We start from the raw sequence: 17,323 nt of genomic DNA, 5'->3' as shown, positions 1-17,323 counted from the left end.
GTTCCTTTACTTCTTTGGTTAGGTTTATTCCCAGGTATCTTATGGTTCTTGGTGCTATAGTAAATGGAATCGATTCTCTAATTTCCCTTTCTGTATTTTCATTGTTAGTGTATAAGAAAGCCATGGATTTCTGTACATTGACTTTGTATCCTGCCACATTGCTGAATTGCTGTATGAGTTCTAGTAGTTTGGGGTGGAGTCTTTTGGGTTTTCCATATAAAGAATCATGTCATCTGCGAAGAGAGAGAGTTTGACGTCTTCATTACCAATTTGGATACCTTTTATTTTCCTTTGTTGTCTGATTGCTGTTGCTAGGACTTCTAATACTATGTTGAACAAGAGTGGTATAAGTGGACATCCTTGTCGTGTTCCTGATCTCAACGGGAAGGACGCAAGTTTTTTGCCATTGAGGATGATATTTGCTGTGGGTCTTTCATAGATAGATTTGATGAACTTCAGGAATGTTCCCTCTATCCCTATACTTTGAAGCGTTTTAATCAGGAACGGGTGCTGGATTCCATAATAACCTTCTAACCTGAACTTCTTGATACATACACCTGTGTTTTCCTTTTGCATTTCTATTTTTTAAATTTCTTTTTTTTTTAATTTTAGTTTAGTTTAGTTTATTCCTTTTTTTAATTTTTATTTTCTAATATTCATATAGAGTTAAACTTCAAGGTAATCCCCTTTCCCCAATCAATGCCACCCCATAGGTAAACCAATTCCTAATCCCCTCTTATCTTAGGAAAGTTGTGTCATTTAACAAAGATATCAAGATACATCCAGGAAGAATCAAAACAACCTTCCTCACCCACACTGAGAATTTACAACCACTCTCCCATCTTTTTCTTCCACCAGTATTTCTGTGTTTTTGTGTTTGCCCTGATAGTATATAAATCTTACACTCCGGGTTTTTTTGACGAGGTTCTTCCTTTATTTGCATACATATATGTGTAAATATATATATATATATTTTTTTTCTCTTGTCATATATTTTTATCAGTCTTTTTGTTTGTCTGTTTTTGTTTGTATACTTCATAAATCTTACCTTGGGGCCCATTTCGGCTAAACCTTCTCTTTTATCTCACCTTTCTTTCCTGTCTCTCTCCCTCTCTCTTTTTTTCTTTTCCTTTTCTTTTCCTCTCATTTGGGTGGGGAACCCTGATTGCTCAGAAGGATTCCAGGGTGCACCTTGACTGCACCACAGTCGATACACCCACCTACACCCGTTCAGCCATCTCTCACCAAAATGACTAGGAGGAGGAATGCCCAACAGAAGAATAATACAGAGGATGGACCTTCTGCAACAGAGCTAATGGCTATCAACATAAACAATATGTCAGAAAGAGAATTCAGGCTAACAATTATCCAAGCAATAGCTAGGTTGGAGAAAGCCATGGGTGACCAAACGGAATTGATTAGGGCCGAACTGAAAATGACCAGAGATCATGTTTTCAATATTAGGGAAGAGCTGAAAGCTACCAGGGATGAGCTTCACAATGCTCTCAATGAGTTCCAATCTAATTTAAATTCTCTCAACGCTAGAGTAACTGAGACAGAAGATAGAATTAGTGATCTGGAGGACAAACAGATATGGTACACTATTAATTTGAAAATAATATATATGATTAAATAAAATTGGATACAAGTATCCTTATCTTGATTTTGACTTTAATGAGACTGCTTCTGATGTTTCTTCATTATGTACAATACTTAATGGTATATATTACTAGGTTTAAAATGTTTCCAAATCTTTATATGTCACTTAAAAGTTTTTAATTAAAATAGATGGTACATTTTAAAACTTTCAAAATGAAAATCTACATTTTTCTATTGTTTAATAATAATACAGTAAATATTATAATAGATTTTTAAATGGATATATTTTTTCAAATGAAAATACCTAGATATCCTTGAAATAAAGGCTACTTTGTACATTACTTTTTAAATTTATTATTTCTTGTGGATTTTTAGCTCATTATTACCCTCATTTTATGAAAAATTTAGAAAGTACTTTTTTTAGAAAGTATATTTTTTAATGTTCTGGAATTGTTTTAGTAACACTAGAACCATCAGTTCCCTAAAGATTTTGGTAGCATTTCACTCTAAGATCTGGTGATGATATTTTACATGTGTCTGTGTGTGTCTGTGTGTATTTCTATGTGTCTGGTGAAGGAAAGGGGCTGTCATAAATCTATGGGTGTCATAGATTTATGGCAACCATTTCCATTTCTTCCAAGTATTTAATACATGTAATTTATTTTTTCCATTACTCATTTCATTTAATTTTTGTGTACTGTACAGAGTTATTTTATATTGCTAAATATTTCTTTACTTCTATTATCTAGTTTATGAGCTTCAAATAATATCTTTTGTACCTCAGTTATTAAAAATAGGGGTACAGGGGTGGCTCAGTCAATCTCAGCTCAGGTTTTAAAGATTTAATTGTAGGGATCCAAAGAGACACGTGCACCTGAATGTTTATAGCAGCAATGTCCACAATTGCCAAACCACGGAAAGAGCCTAGATGTCCATCATCAAATGAATGGATGCATAAAGAAGAGGTAGTGTGTGTGTGTGTGTGTGTGTGTGTGTGTATAACAATATTATACAGCAATCAAAGAAACCAAAATCTTGCCATTTGCAATGATGTGGATGGAACTAGGGGGTATTATGCTGAGCAAAATAAGTCAATCAGAGAAAGACAATTATAATATGATCTCTCTGATATGAAGAATTTGAGAGGCAGGGCAGGGGCTTGTGGGGTTTGGGGGGGAAATGAAACAAGATGGGATTGGGAGACAATCCATAAGAGACTCTTAATCTCAAGAAACAAATGGAGGTTTGTTAGTGGGTGGAGGGGAGGAATAGGGTGGCTGGGCTATAGACCTTAGGGATGTATGTGCTATGGTGAGTGCTGTGAAATATGTATGCATGATGATTCACAGACCTGTACCCTTGGGACAAATAATACACTATATGTTAATAAAAAGATTTTAAACAAAAGAGTAAGAATTGGACTTGTAAACTTGAATGCCTTTTAGTTCTTTTTGTTGTCTGATTGCTAAGGCTAAGACTTCTAGTACTAAGTTGAACAACAGTGGTGAGAGTGGACATCCCTGTTGTGTTTCTGACCTTAGGGGGAATGCTCTCAGTTTTCTCCATTGAGAATGGTATTCACTGTGGGTCTTTCACACATGGCTTTTATGATATTGAGGTATTTTCCCTCTATCCCTACACTGTAGGGAGTTTTAATCAAGAAAGATTGCTGTATTTTGTCAGGTGCTTTTCCTGCATCTATTGAGAGGATCATATGGTTCTTGTCCTTTCTTTTATTAATGTGGTATATCACAATGATTGATTTGTGGATTGAATCACTCTTGCAGCCCAGGAATAAATCTTACTTGGTTGTGATGAATAATCTTTTTAATGTACTGTTGGATTCTATTGAGTCGTATTTCGGTGAGAATTTTTGCATTCATGTTCATCAGGGATATTGATCTGTAATTCTCCTTTTTGGTGGGGTCTTTTCTGGTTTTAAGATCAAGGTAATGCTGGCCTCATGGAATGAGTTTAGAAGTTTCCCTTCCATTTCTAATTTTTGAAACAGCTTCAGAAGTGTAGCTATTAAGTCTTTAAATGTTTGGTAGAGTTCCCCTGGGAAGCCATCTGGCCCTAGACTTATATGTTGGGAGTTTTTTGATTACTGCTTCTATTTCCTTGTTGGTTATGCGTTTGTTCAGGTTTTCTATTTCTTCCTGTTTCAGTTTTAATAATTTATATGTTTCTAGAAATTGCTCCATTTCTTCCAGATTGCCCATTTTGTTGGTGTATAGTTTTTCATAATATTCTCTTTTAATTGTTTGTATTTCTTTGATGTTGGTTCTAATCTCTCTTGTTTCATTCATGATTTTTTATTTGGGTAATTTCTCTTTTCTTTTTGGTAAGTCTGACTAGGGGCCATTGATCTTATTAATTCTTTCAAATAATCCAGTCAAGATGGGCAGAAGACATGAACAGACATTTCTCCAAAGAAGACATACAAATGTCCAATAGACACATGAAAAATGTTCAACATTACTTGGCATCAGGGAAATAAAAATCAAAAACCACATTGAGATAACACCTCAAACCAGTCATATTGGCTAAAATTAACCAGTCAGGAAACAACAAATGTTGGCAAGGATGCAGAGAAAAGGCAACCCTCTTACACTGTTGGTGGGAATGCAAGCTGGTACAGCCTTTCTGGAAAACAGTGTGGAGGTTCTTCAAGAAGTGAAAAATAGGGCTACTCTATGATCCAGCAATTGTACTACAAGGTATTTACCCCAAAGATACAAATGTAGTGATCTGAAGGGATGCCTGCACCCCACTGTTTATAGCAGCAATGTCCACAATAGCCAAACTGTGGAAAGAGCCCAGATGTACATTGACAGAAGAATGGAAGGAGAAGATGTGCGATATATACACATACACATACACACATTATACACACACACACATACATACACACACATACATACATTCAATGGAATATTACTAAGCCATCAAAGAAGATGAAAACTGACCATTTACATTGACATGGGTGGAACTGGAAGGTATTATACTGAGTGAAATAAGTCAACCAGAGAAAGACAATTATCATATGGTTTCATATGTGGAATATAGGAAACAGTGCAGATGATCATAGGGAAAGAGAGGGAAAATTGAATGGGAAGAAGTCAGAGAGGAAGATAAACCGAAACTCTTAACTATAGAAAACAAACTGAGAGTTGTTAGAGGGGAGGTGGGTGGAAAGATGGGGTAACTGAGTGATGGGCATTAAAGAGGGCATGTGATGTAATGGGTACTGGGTGTTTTGTGGATCTGATGATTAACTGAACTCTACATCTTAAACTAATGATGTACTGTATGTTGGCTAATTGGATGTAAATAAAATAGTATTAAATTGAATTTTGAGTTTTTAGTTGATTTTAACATTAATAGCCTTAGAATTTTCTAACACAAGCGCTCCTATGTATGGGTGTAGAGGAACTCAAAATCACCCCACACATTCAGATGAACATGAAGAAAGCAATTGGAATAGTTTTCTATGATATATTTCAGGAATTTGTTCCCAGGAAAATATTCTGAAATGGTGATAACTGAAGAAAGACTGTGTCTTGCTAATAAAAGTATATTACCTTGGAGCAGAAGGTCTATATCCAGATCTTGATTTTGCCACTCACTGCCTATGTAACATTGAGATAATCTTTTGCAACTTTGCATTCATGTTAGGCTTCTAGTTAAACCATCCTTTTTAAAGACAATTTCTTCTCTGAGAAAGAGGCAAAGACAAAATTCAAAGGACAATTTTGAAAGTTTTAAATTCCAGTCATAATTTTCATTATAAATTAGAGAATGGGATACGAACCATAGCAAATCCAAACTAATTACAGTTTGAGCATAAAAAATGGCCTTGATGGAAACTATTATTTCTGGTGAAAACCTTCCATTAAGTAAGTATGCTCTGTCAAAATAATATGGCAAAATGACTTAAATATTTTTTCTTGTCTTTTATTTTGAAATCTCATAGTTTTGTTTTTTTTTTTAATCTCAAGCCATAACTAGTTGGATTACTGAAAACCCATTCTCTGAAAAAGCTGACATTTCATCAATATGATGGAAATTGGAGCTCCTATATATAGTTCCTTAACTGGGATAATAACAGGCTTTTGAAGAAGAAAGCTTAGCTAGGAAGTTTGATAGTTAGAAAGCTTGGCTGTGAAAAAAAAAATTTTGTACGATGAATTTTCTTGGTATTAAAAGGAAAATTCTGCCTGCTAATGATTTAGGAACTCCCAACTGAAAAAACAACTAATTTTGCAAAAGTTGTTCGCAAAATGAGTTTGGAATGTGAGATATTTTATCCTAGAAAATGTACTAATGGTTGTATATCTATAAAACCCACAAAACTTATGTAATTGCTTGTATAACCAATGTTAACTTTTTAAAAAAATGCATCTAGAAATTAAGTGATCAAGGAAAAACTGATAAATTAAACAAAGATTAAGAAGTTATATCAATCATTATTCTTGGTTGCAAGACCCAGCAATGGATTCTGGTTAGCTTCAGAATTTATTGGAAGAGCACTCTGTGGTTTATGGGATCCAACACAAGGATAGAAGGAGGCTTGGAAGCAAAATAAAAACATGGACAGTAAGGCTTGAGGCAAGGACACACCCCTGGGAATGATCCTGAAGGTCATGACACTCCTAAATCTCAGCGCTGCAGACCCTGGACTACATATATTTGTCATAAATAATTTAACTCTGATTTTGTTCATTTAGAAAAAGTTTGAGTTAATGGCATTGGTTACTTTGGAACCTTTTCCTTTAATGAAATATTTTTAGGAAAGTCTAGAAAGTTACCTCCTTATGTAGGGGTAATTTCTTTGTTTTTGTTTTTCGGTTTTTTTAAAATTTTATAATATTATTGGCATCAAGTATTTGTAAATATATGATATAGACTTGCAATAAGGAAGGGAATAAGATCGGAGGGATAATTTGACTCACCAGAAAACAGCAGCTTTACAGATATTCCCAAGTGGAAAACAGGAAAATAGTAAAACATACTGAAATAGTCTAAATGATTTTACTGTGACCATTTAAACCCAACATGAGGGCATCTGAGTGGCTCTGACAGTTAAGCAGCTGCCTTCTGCTCAGGTAATGATCCCGGAGTCCCAGGATCAAGTCCCAAACTGGGCTCCCTATTCTCCCTTGGACTCTCCCCTCTCTCATGCTCTCTCTTTTTCTCACATTCTATCTCAAATAAATAATTAAAATCTTTAAAGCCAGCATGAGAACGTCATATTTTATGTCTCCAAGAACAACATAGAATAGAATGGTGGCATCTCATGTACCCTGAGCCCTTAGTGGGAGAAGATCCCCCTTCAAAATTACAACTTGCTGTCTCTCAAGGGCAATTCTGGACTCAGCTCCTTTCCCTAAAAATTATCTGGTATCACAATGAGCTCAGTACATGCAGAACTGAAGCATAACCACAATAGCATCTATGAGTTAAGCATCTTCTCTGTGGCAAGTAATTTCCGTAGGTCCAAAATATCACTAACTTCTCACACCAGCTCCATAACTAGATGGAATTTCCCTGTTTATAAGAAACCAAAGACCTACAATTTACAGTACTAAAACCCTAGGCTTCATGATGCTTTTGAAAAATCAATTAAGAAATTCATGGTTGTAACAAATTAAGAGTCGCCATTTAGTTCTTTATTTAGAAAATCATTAGCCAACTAAAATATACATTTAGATTTTTATGCACATGGACTGAGGTTATAATTGTATATGGTTTATCTTATTTAAGTTTTCAGAAGTCCATTTTCTGAGGTCTTTACTATTATAAACATCATCCTGTATTTGCAGAAATGGAGCACAGAAAGATGAAGTGATCTTTCCAAACTTATGAGTAAGTAAAAGATTAACTTTTATTGGAATGTAATAAAGTTATTTTCCATTTTCATGCTCTGGACCAGTGGTTGCCAACTAGGGGAAATTCTTTTCTAACATGAGAGGTAATGAAAACAGTTGTGAAAAACAAACTAACAGTTGAAATCTTGCTCTTAAGATATGGCTACTTAATCCTCCTAAAAACCTACATTTTAAGTTGGAAAAATTTTAGGTGGCAGCTTCTCATCTGACACCCCTGCAGTTCTCCTTCTTGCAGACTTTGGCTCCTCCATCCATTGCATCCAACTCACAAGGCTCATTATTCACCCCAAATTGGCTTCCTTCACCACTTCAGTTGAAATTTAGGTGATATTCTTGCGTTGTCTCAAACTGCATTCTGTTAAAACCTTTAGCAAAATGAAAGCACATATTTTTGTTACTCTCAACTTTCTTTTATGACTTTATTCCAAGATTTTTCAGAATACTAGATTAAAATGTGCATGTTCTGATTGTTCCAAAATTCATTAAGCATTATCTTTTCTCTCTCTCTTTCTCTCTCTGTATCTTTGTTTGTGTTTATCCATGTCCAAATTTGTCAAAGAAACAGAATAGAAGGGTGGCTACAGAGTGAGGAAAATGGGGAAATGCTGGTCAAAGGGTCCAAACTTCCAGTTTAAAGGTGAATAAATTCTGGGGATGTACTGCACAGCATGGTGACTACAGTCAGTCTGAACATTGCTAAGAGAGTAGGTCTTAAATATTGTTACCACATACATACATTATAATTATGTGAGGAAATGGATGTTAACTAACTTTATTGTAGCAATCATTTTGCAATATATACCTCTATCTGAGCATCATGTCGTACATCCTGAACTTACAAAAATGTTTATGTCAATTATATCTCAAAAACCTGAGCAAGGAAAGCTGTAATCCTTAACTGACTAAGCAACCTCTTGGTACAGTGGCTCTAATAATATTTGCAAACTAGGAAGACTACTCTTTGAAAAACTGGATCTCTTGCTTGGTGTGTTATATATTAGAGATTCCTAACATTACCTTAGAGAATGAGACTGTAGAAATGTGAGCATAGAATTAAATGACAACATGTTTTGTGACTACAGTATCCTGCCTAAAAGTAAACTTGCACACCTGATTGTATTTTCAACATACCCATTTTTTTTAAAGATTTTATTTATTTATTTGACAGAGAGAAATCACAAGTAGACTAAGAGGCAGGCAGAGAGAGAGAGGGAAGCAGGCTCCCTGCTGAGCAGAGAGCCCCATGCGGGAACCTGAGATCATGACCTGAGCCGAAGGCAGCGGCTTAACCCACTGAGCCACCCAGGTGCCCCTCAACATACCCATTTAAAAGCAGCTATATTGTAAGGCAACACATAGCATGTTAAACACAAGTTATATTGTTTGAAAAGACAAGAGCCCAGTAATTTTCTTGAAGTTTCAGTATCTAGAACTGCTCCATTTACTCTGGAATTCTAGGATGTTTATGGTCGAGAGGACTCCAGTCTGCAAGAAAGCACAGATACTTCTCTTCACATTCAATTCAAGTTTCTGGTTTCTTACGCCCTGTGCATAGTTCACTCTTATGCAAGAGAATTGGTATCTTCACATGTAATGAACTTTGGTCATTTTGGGAAATTACTAAATTCTATCAAATTCAGAGATAACTCCTAAAACCTCTATGTTATGCAACACATGTCAGTTAGGGTTCTCCAGAAAAACATAACTAATAGGAGATGATAGATGATAGATAAATAGATGATAGATGGATAAGTAAATAGATGATAGTAAAAAGTAAAATAATTCCTGTTCCCCTAAGGTGTTGTCAACAAGATTGGCCCTATGATGAAACACAGATGGATCAAGTGATGTGTGGGACCCCACACATGGCTCAAACCCAGGATAGGAATGATACCATTATTAGTAAGTAGTACAGAAATTTGGACTCATCCTGTGTCTGATTTGAAAGTCATCCAAAACCAACATGTTAGTACTATCTGGTGGCCCAATCTTGCATGAATATGCAAAAGAAACAACGTACTAGCCAGGACATCCCCTATGAACTAAGGCTTAGCAATATGGCTGTAGGTGTAGGCCTGAAGGTCTTTGGGCATCTGGTCACCTCCCACACAGTGGGGTTAGAAAGTCTGCTGAAGGAGAGAGATGGATACCAAGGCCCATACTGGACAGGTGGCATTATCAGAGCAAACCAATCCCAGATATCAGAGAACTTAGAACTCCCAAATGAAAGCACTCTGAAGTGGGAGAGGGTTGTATCTGATGTAGGGGCTGGGATCAGAACCTCTCTTACTTAGATCCAAGGGTAGTGTTGGTTGGATAAATTAAATTATTCAATTTAATCAATATTCCGCCAAAGCAGTTAGACTCCAGAGAATGTTGTCTTTACAACTCCACTGAATTATTTAACAAAGAAAATGATTTTTTGATAAGAGCAAATAATCATTCTGCAATTTAAGAGTATGGATAACTCTGTTTACTTGTAATAAATATTATTAGGAGTTATTACCTAATTTATCTCTAAAGCTAGAAAGTTAGTTTCTTTCTAACTATTTCTTTGTACTTTTTTCTTTGAAAGTGATTTTTTTCCTTTTTATGAAAATAAATCTTAAAGTGAATCAATAAGGCAATTACATTATATGTATTATGAACCTTAAGCAAGGAAAGTTTTATGCTTTCAGAAACAAACTTGGCATCACTTCCATTTTATATTTTAGAATATCTAGAATACTCTGAAGATTCCACACAGTTCAAAACATAATACTCAAGCCCTTAGTGTGGTGCAAAATCCCTTCATAAACTGCCTTACATACATCTGTGCCTATTGTCAGTATCCGGGTGAGAGTCTTTGCCTCTGTGCACCCCACTCCTGCCATGAACATTTTTCTGGCCCTGAGAATCTGGCTCTTTTCATAGCTCAATATAACAGTCATATTTACTAGTGTTTTACTTTCAGGAATAGGACAATGTATTTTCTTTTCTATTTTTCAGTACTATCTAAGTTTTCTTTGAAGAAAGAAAAAAAACCAGTTGCTTGTAATGTGAACACTATAAACTTAAGGATATAAATATGGACAATATGTATTTTGTTAAATTGTTGACCTTTAAGCATTTTTGAAATTTGAAAAGGAATGTGACACTGGAAAGTTTACAAAGTATTTAAATGGACTTTAGATACTGAATAAATCTTTTACTTTAATTTCTTTGTTATTATGAGCAGAAAGAGATCCTGAGAAAAGAAATATATTTCATTGACAATGACTCCAAATAAAGTAGTAGCCTGCATAAACCAAAAGCATGGTGATGAGGAGAGAGAGGGGGAAAATATCCCATTTTTTTGAAGGCTATTATGATAATATAAATACTCTCATTTGTCATTAATGTAATTCTGTATCCATGGTGTTAGCAGTTTAAGCCAAAATTTTGAGCCCTAGGTATGTTAGGTTATAGAGAATCCCCATGGAGAAAATGGAAATGTCTTATGTCTATGTTAGTATTGATTTCAGTTGTATGGTGGAAAATTTGACCTGTCTTGTGAAGTTCTTAATGGTTAATTCTACTGTTCTCATCACAGAACCCTTAGCACACACAAAAGATGTCTGATCAGACTGTCAACAATGCATGAAGCACACTGAGCCATAACAGAATGAGCACTGGACTCAGAGTCAGAAGGTATGGGTGGGATTTTAAAAGCATCAGTATCCTGGGCTGTAACATGAAAGAACCTAGCAAGATACTATCTGTTATCCTTCCAATCTACAAAATTTTAACTTCATTGATTCTTACAGTAGTCAGAAGCATGTTATTCTTTCAGCTTCTGTGGGTCACATAATTTTTGCCTTCAAACTTATCTACATGCTCAAGCTTGTTGGTGTTGATTGGCATTTGCTTATTCATTGAGATTAGGTTCCACACATTTACATAAGTTTATTCACAGATGAGTAAATTATAAAGTATGGCTATCTTCAGTTAGATTACTTAGATGTTGCCAAATCTCCACTTGGCGTAATGAGCTAAACTCAAGCTCACTTTGTGATTAGGTATAGCTTTATGACACACAGCTGACTTCCACAAAATTAGTCATCTTACATAAGCGACACATGATTAATTGCATCATTATTGAATATATTTCACTCACATAGATGATCTTCAGGGAGAATCAGACTCAAAAGCTAATCTTGTTTGGATTGAACTTTCAACTACTTTCATAATTGCATGTTACTGAACTTCATCTATTTATTCCAAAAAAAAGTAGTGGTCAAAGTCCTTTATGTGTGTTATGGTAGTTGCTGTGAAGGTATTTTGTCTATGTGATTAACATCTACAATTGGGTGACTTTAAAGGAAGGAGATTGCCCTCAGTGATGTGGGTGGGCCCCCATCCAATCAGTCAGAGACCTTAAGAGAACAAACTGAAGTGTCTGTAGAAGAGCTTCTGCTTCGCGAATGTAAAATAGAAAAATTCTGCCCAAGTTTCTAGCTTGCTGGCCTACCTATCAATTTTGACTTGCCAGGCAACCCCATGAGCTGATTCCTTAAAAAATCTCTCCTATAGGGGCACCTAGTGGCTTAGATGGGTTACTGCCCCTCTCTTGATCTCAGCTCAGGTCTTGATCTCAAGGTCCTTAGTTCAAGCCCCATGTTGCTACGCCCATGGAACTGGGTGTAGAGCCCATTTAAAAAGAAAATTTCATATTCATGTATTTTATAATACATATTTCTCCAGAGAAATAGAACCATAGGCTGCCTATATAGCATAAAAAGAGTAACTGATGTCCATGGAATGATCACCTTAATTCTTTCAACCTACACAGGCTATTTAAATATAGTCAGACCTTTGGATATGTGAAAAGTTGTTCTTTTATTTACTTCAAATGACAAGTGGGTCAGATAGCTCATTAAAAGCTGCTGTTAATAGTGGTGTTTACTCTTCTAAATCAGACATTATGCAGGTTTTTTTTTTTTTTTTTAAAGACCCATCTCAAGGTGGTGGCAACCAACGTATCTATTCATTTCTCTGCTACTTTGCCAGCATGCAAGAAGATGGAATCACTGAAGTGTAATCCAGGATGTTTCCACAAGGCTTTAGTGATCACAAGCAGAGTGCCTCCAAGACGTAGGACCTCGGCTCAAAACTGAACTCAGTTTGCAATATTTTGAACCAGAATTACATATATTATATGGTACATTTTATTCCAGAATTTAGAAAAAGAAAACTAGATAACAATTGCAAGCTCTCCAATCTCTGAGAAACACAATCTAAGAAAATAAAAAACTACTAGATGAAATCAGAAATGATTTTGTAACAGTTTTGCCATGTAATCTGTGATTTGATGAAAAAAACTCCTGAAGATTACAAAGACAAAAAATAATCTGATAACTGATCACTTGAACTCTATCTAATATGTCTTGGCTTCTTCACAGACATCAATGCATATATTCAGTTCTAATTCACTGAATGTGTACATTTTGTTTTCCATTTCGGTTTGCATTAATACTTGTATCAGTCAGCATTCTCCATAGAAGTAGAACCAGTAGATTAGATATATACTCCAATTAGTTCTACTTCTCTGGAGAAATATATATATCATAGACTTGTTTTAAGTTAATTTCCTTAGATTTGAAAGACAGATTTGTTTTAAGGAATCAGCACATGCAATTATAAAGGATGGCATGTCTAAAACTGATAGGACAGTCCAGGAAGCTCCAATTTTGGGCAGAACTTTCCTATTTTACAGTCTTGAAGCAGAATTCTATCATCCAGAAAGTTTCTTTTTCTGTTTCAGAACCTTGTTTCTGCCTTGTTAGGGGATCAATTTTCATTTTATATTGGTAACTGAGGACTGCCCTTATAACTTCCTGGTGCTGATTGATTTGCCTCTTACTGGCAAATCCATCCAAAAGTGGGTTAGGATTCAGATATTTGATATTAATAAATTTAATGTGATAATAATAAAAAAGGTAATGGGGTAATTTTGGAACTCTACAAACTATATCTATCTATCTATCTATCTATCTCTATCTCTATCTATCTATCTGTATATAGATATCTATATATTTCACCATATTTTTAAAAAACACAGCCTGTGTCAAAATATGGAAAAACAGAAACTTACATATATTTTGGCTTGGATTGTAAATCAGTACAACTTTTTAGGAGAGACACTTATCTCTTTCAAAGATACTTTCTTTGAAAGTCAAATATTTTTCAAAACTAAATTTTGGGTGCTTTTTGATCTAGCACTTCAACTTTGTTATGAAACTCCTTAGGGAATTTCTCAAAAGGTGTCTGAAGCCCTGGGTAGCATCTGACAGTGATTATCTCTTCTCTTGGGAGCAGGGGACTAAGACTGTGACCATTTTGGCGTTATACAAGCTGTGCCAGGTCTCTATGTCACTTTCAAAAATTACTCTTTATTTCTGTACTACTGGAAAATCCATAGCATTTGCAAATCTCTTTTTACTTAAAAACCCTGCTTTCTCATATTGATAGTTTAGTCTCCATACATGTATTAGAAATTTGTTCCTTTCTCTTCTAACAAGGAAAAGAAGGTTTTGATTGGATCCCACCCCTGGTTGCTCCCTGCAGAGAGTAACAAATAACTATGCTAATTGTGTCACTTGACAATTTCTCAGTTGCTCAATTGTAGGGTGATGTGAAGCCCCTGACCTGTCTCCACCTGAGTGAAGAGAGCTATTTCTATGGCTTGGGTGGAGGCAGTTCAGCTGACTGCAGACCTGCCTTTCAGGTAGAAAGTTGGAAGTTAAAATTATTTGATATTGCATTTGAAAAATGATAACTGATCTATGAAACATTTTGAGCAGCCTATGTCTCTTTGTTATATAGGATGATCTCCAAGAAATACTTTCAAGTGAAAAAGCAAGGAGCATATTAGCATGCATAATATCCTCCCAAATATATATAAAATTGTGGATCTAGATTTTTGTATGCCCAGAATATTTTCATAAACCAATACACAAAAAAATTGAAAACATTGTTTACATTTGAGGTGGGGGCCTGGGTGCCTGATAGTCTGAAGTGAAGGGAGATACATATTTTGTCATATGTGTACAGTATTTGAGATTTTTTACCATGTGCTACTATATAAGTTAAAGAAAGTTAATTAATAACAAGCAAATAAGTTCAATTATAGCTGGTATATCTCTTAGTTTCATCCATGATGTTGCAAGAATGGCAAAGTCTTCTTTTTTAAGGTTGAATAATATTCCATAGTGCATATATACCACAATTTTTTTTTTCTATCCATTCTCTCAATGGATATTTAGATTGTTTCTAGATCTCGGCTACTGTGAATCATGCTGTAATGAACACGGAAGTGCAGATATCTCTTCGAAGTACTAATTTCATTTCCTTTGGATATATATCCAGAACAGGGATTATTGGATTATATGGTAGTCCCATTTTTAATTTGCTTTTAGACCATCATAAATTGTTTATTAGGTAATAATTTAAAAACATGGCCAATGTTAGTAAAAGTGGAATCAGACAGTATTGGATCTTCTCCAACCTGAAGGACAAGACCCACCAAGAGTATGAGGGAACTGTGGCCCATCTTAACACCACAGCTCTTGCAGCCTGCAGATGTCAGCTCTCACATCTTCCTGTGCTTGTGGACTGTTTTGGTGATCCATTCTGGACCAAGATTTTTTCTGATAGTTTTATGCAATGAATCAATGAGGATACCCTCAAAGAATTTGTGCATGGAGTCTTCGCTAGTTGAATAAGAACTCCTCTCTCCTGGACAACAGACTGAAGGCTTTGAGCAAACTAGCTGGTTAATACCATGATGGAGAGGCTTCCTGTAGGTTACATTCTTAGGAACTGGGTGTCTGGAACCACCAAGGTACACACAAATCGGATATGTGACACAGCCTGGATCAGCTCATTCAGTGCATGTTATGGCCTGGTGGGGCAGGGGTCTGCAGAGTGTGGAGAGCTGCCCGGACCCAGCAGTGCAGCCTGAGAATAAAGCTCATTATTCCAACAGCTCCACAGCTCCTGGATTTACTTATAAACACCCATTTAGGTTTACTAATTGCTGCTGCCCCCCAAAATGAGATATTTTTAATTTTTTGAGGCATTCCATACTCTTTTCCATAATGACTACCAATTTATACTCCCATCAACATTGTACCAGAGTTCCCTTTTCTCCTCATCCTTGCCAACACTTATCTCTTGTCTTTTTGATAATAGCCATTCTAACAGGCTTAGGCTGATATTGTGGTTTTGATTTGCATTTCCCTGATGATTAGAGATGTTGAGCATCTTTTCACGTACCTGTTGGCCATTTTTGGAAAAATGCCCTTTTTGGAAAAATGTCTGATCAGGTCTTTTGCCCATTTTTCATTTGTGTTGCTTGCTCTTTTACTATTGAGTTGAATGTGTTCCTTATACATTTTGTATATTAACCCGTTATCAGATATATGATTTGTCTGTCTTTTCAGGTTCTCTTTGCTGTGCAGGTGCTTTCCAATTGATTTTGCCCCACTTGATGACTCTTGCTTTTGTTGCCTATCCTTTTGGTATTATATCAAAAAAGTTATTGTTAAGGTCTATGTCAAGGAGCTATGTCCCTATGCTTTCTTTCAGGACTTTGACAGTTTCAGGCCTTACATTTAAGTCTTTGATCTGTTTTGAATTGATGTTTGTGTTTGATGTATTTTGCAGATGAATATTCAGTTTTCCCAACACCATTTGTTGAAGAGACTGTCCTTTCCCTATTATGCAATTTTGGCACCCTTGTCAAGGAAGAGTTACCTCTATGTGCATGGGTTTCTTTCTGGACTTTCAATTCTCTTCCATTGTTCCACATGTCTATTTTTATGACAGTACCATACTGTTTTGATTACTACAGTTTGTAATATCATTTGAAATAAATAAATAAGATGCCTCCAATTTTGTTTTTCTTTCTCAAGAACATTCTCTTCTTTCTCATTGCTTTGGCTCTTCAGGATCTTTGTGCTTCTATATGATTTTTTTTTCCCAATAATTTTTGTTCCCAATTTATTTATTTTCAGAAAAACAGTATTCATTATTTTTTCACCACACCCAGTGCTCCAGTGGTTATTATAGAGGCAAGCTGTGCCCTCTATAATACCCACCACCTGGTACCCCAACCTCCCCTGCCACTTCAAACTCCTCAGACTGTTTTTCAGAGTCCATAGTCTCTCATGGTTCACCTCCCCTTCCAATTTACCCAAATTCCCTACTACTCTCTAATGCCCCTTGTCCTCCATGCTATTGGTTATGCTCCACAAATGAGTGAAACCATATGATAATTGACTCTCTCTGCTTGACTTATTTCACTCAGCATAATCTCTTCCAGTCCCGTCCATGTTGCTACAAAAGTTGGATATTCGTCCTTTCTGATGGAGGCATAATACTCCATAGTGTATATGGACCACATCTTCCTTATCCATTCATCCGTTGAAGGGCATCTTGGTTCTTTCCATAGTTTGGCGACTGTGGCAATTGCTGCTATAAACATTGGGGTACAGATGGCCCTTCTTTTCACGACATCTGTATCTTTGGGGTAAATACCCAGGAGTGCAATTGCAGGGTCGTAGGGAAGCTCTATTTTTAATTTCTTGAGGAATCTCCACACTGTTCTCCAAAGAGGCTGCACCAACTTGCATTCCCACCAACAGTGGAAGAGGGTTCCCCTTTCTCCACATCCTCTCCAACACATGTTTTTTCCTGTTTTGTTAATTTTGGCCATTCTAACTGGTGTAAGGTGATATCTCAATGTGGTTTTAATTTGAATCTCCCTGAGGGCTAATGATGATGAGCATTTTTTCATGTGTCTGATAGCCATT

Source organism: Neovison vison, chromosome 4 (genome assembly GCF_020171115.1).
Source record: "Neovison vison isolate M4711 chromosome 4, ASM_NN_V1, whole genome shotgun sequence".
NCBI classification, from domain to species: domain Eukaryota; kingdom Metazoa; phylum Chordata; class Mammalia; order Carnivora; family Mustelidae; genus Neogale; species Neogale vison.
Note: the sequence above shows the minus strand (reverse complement) of the source record.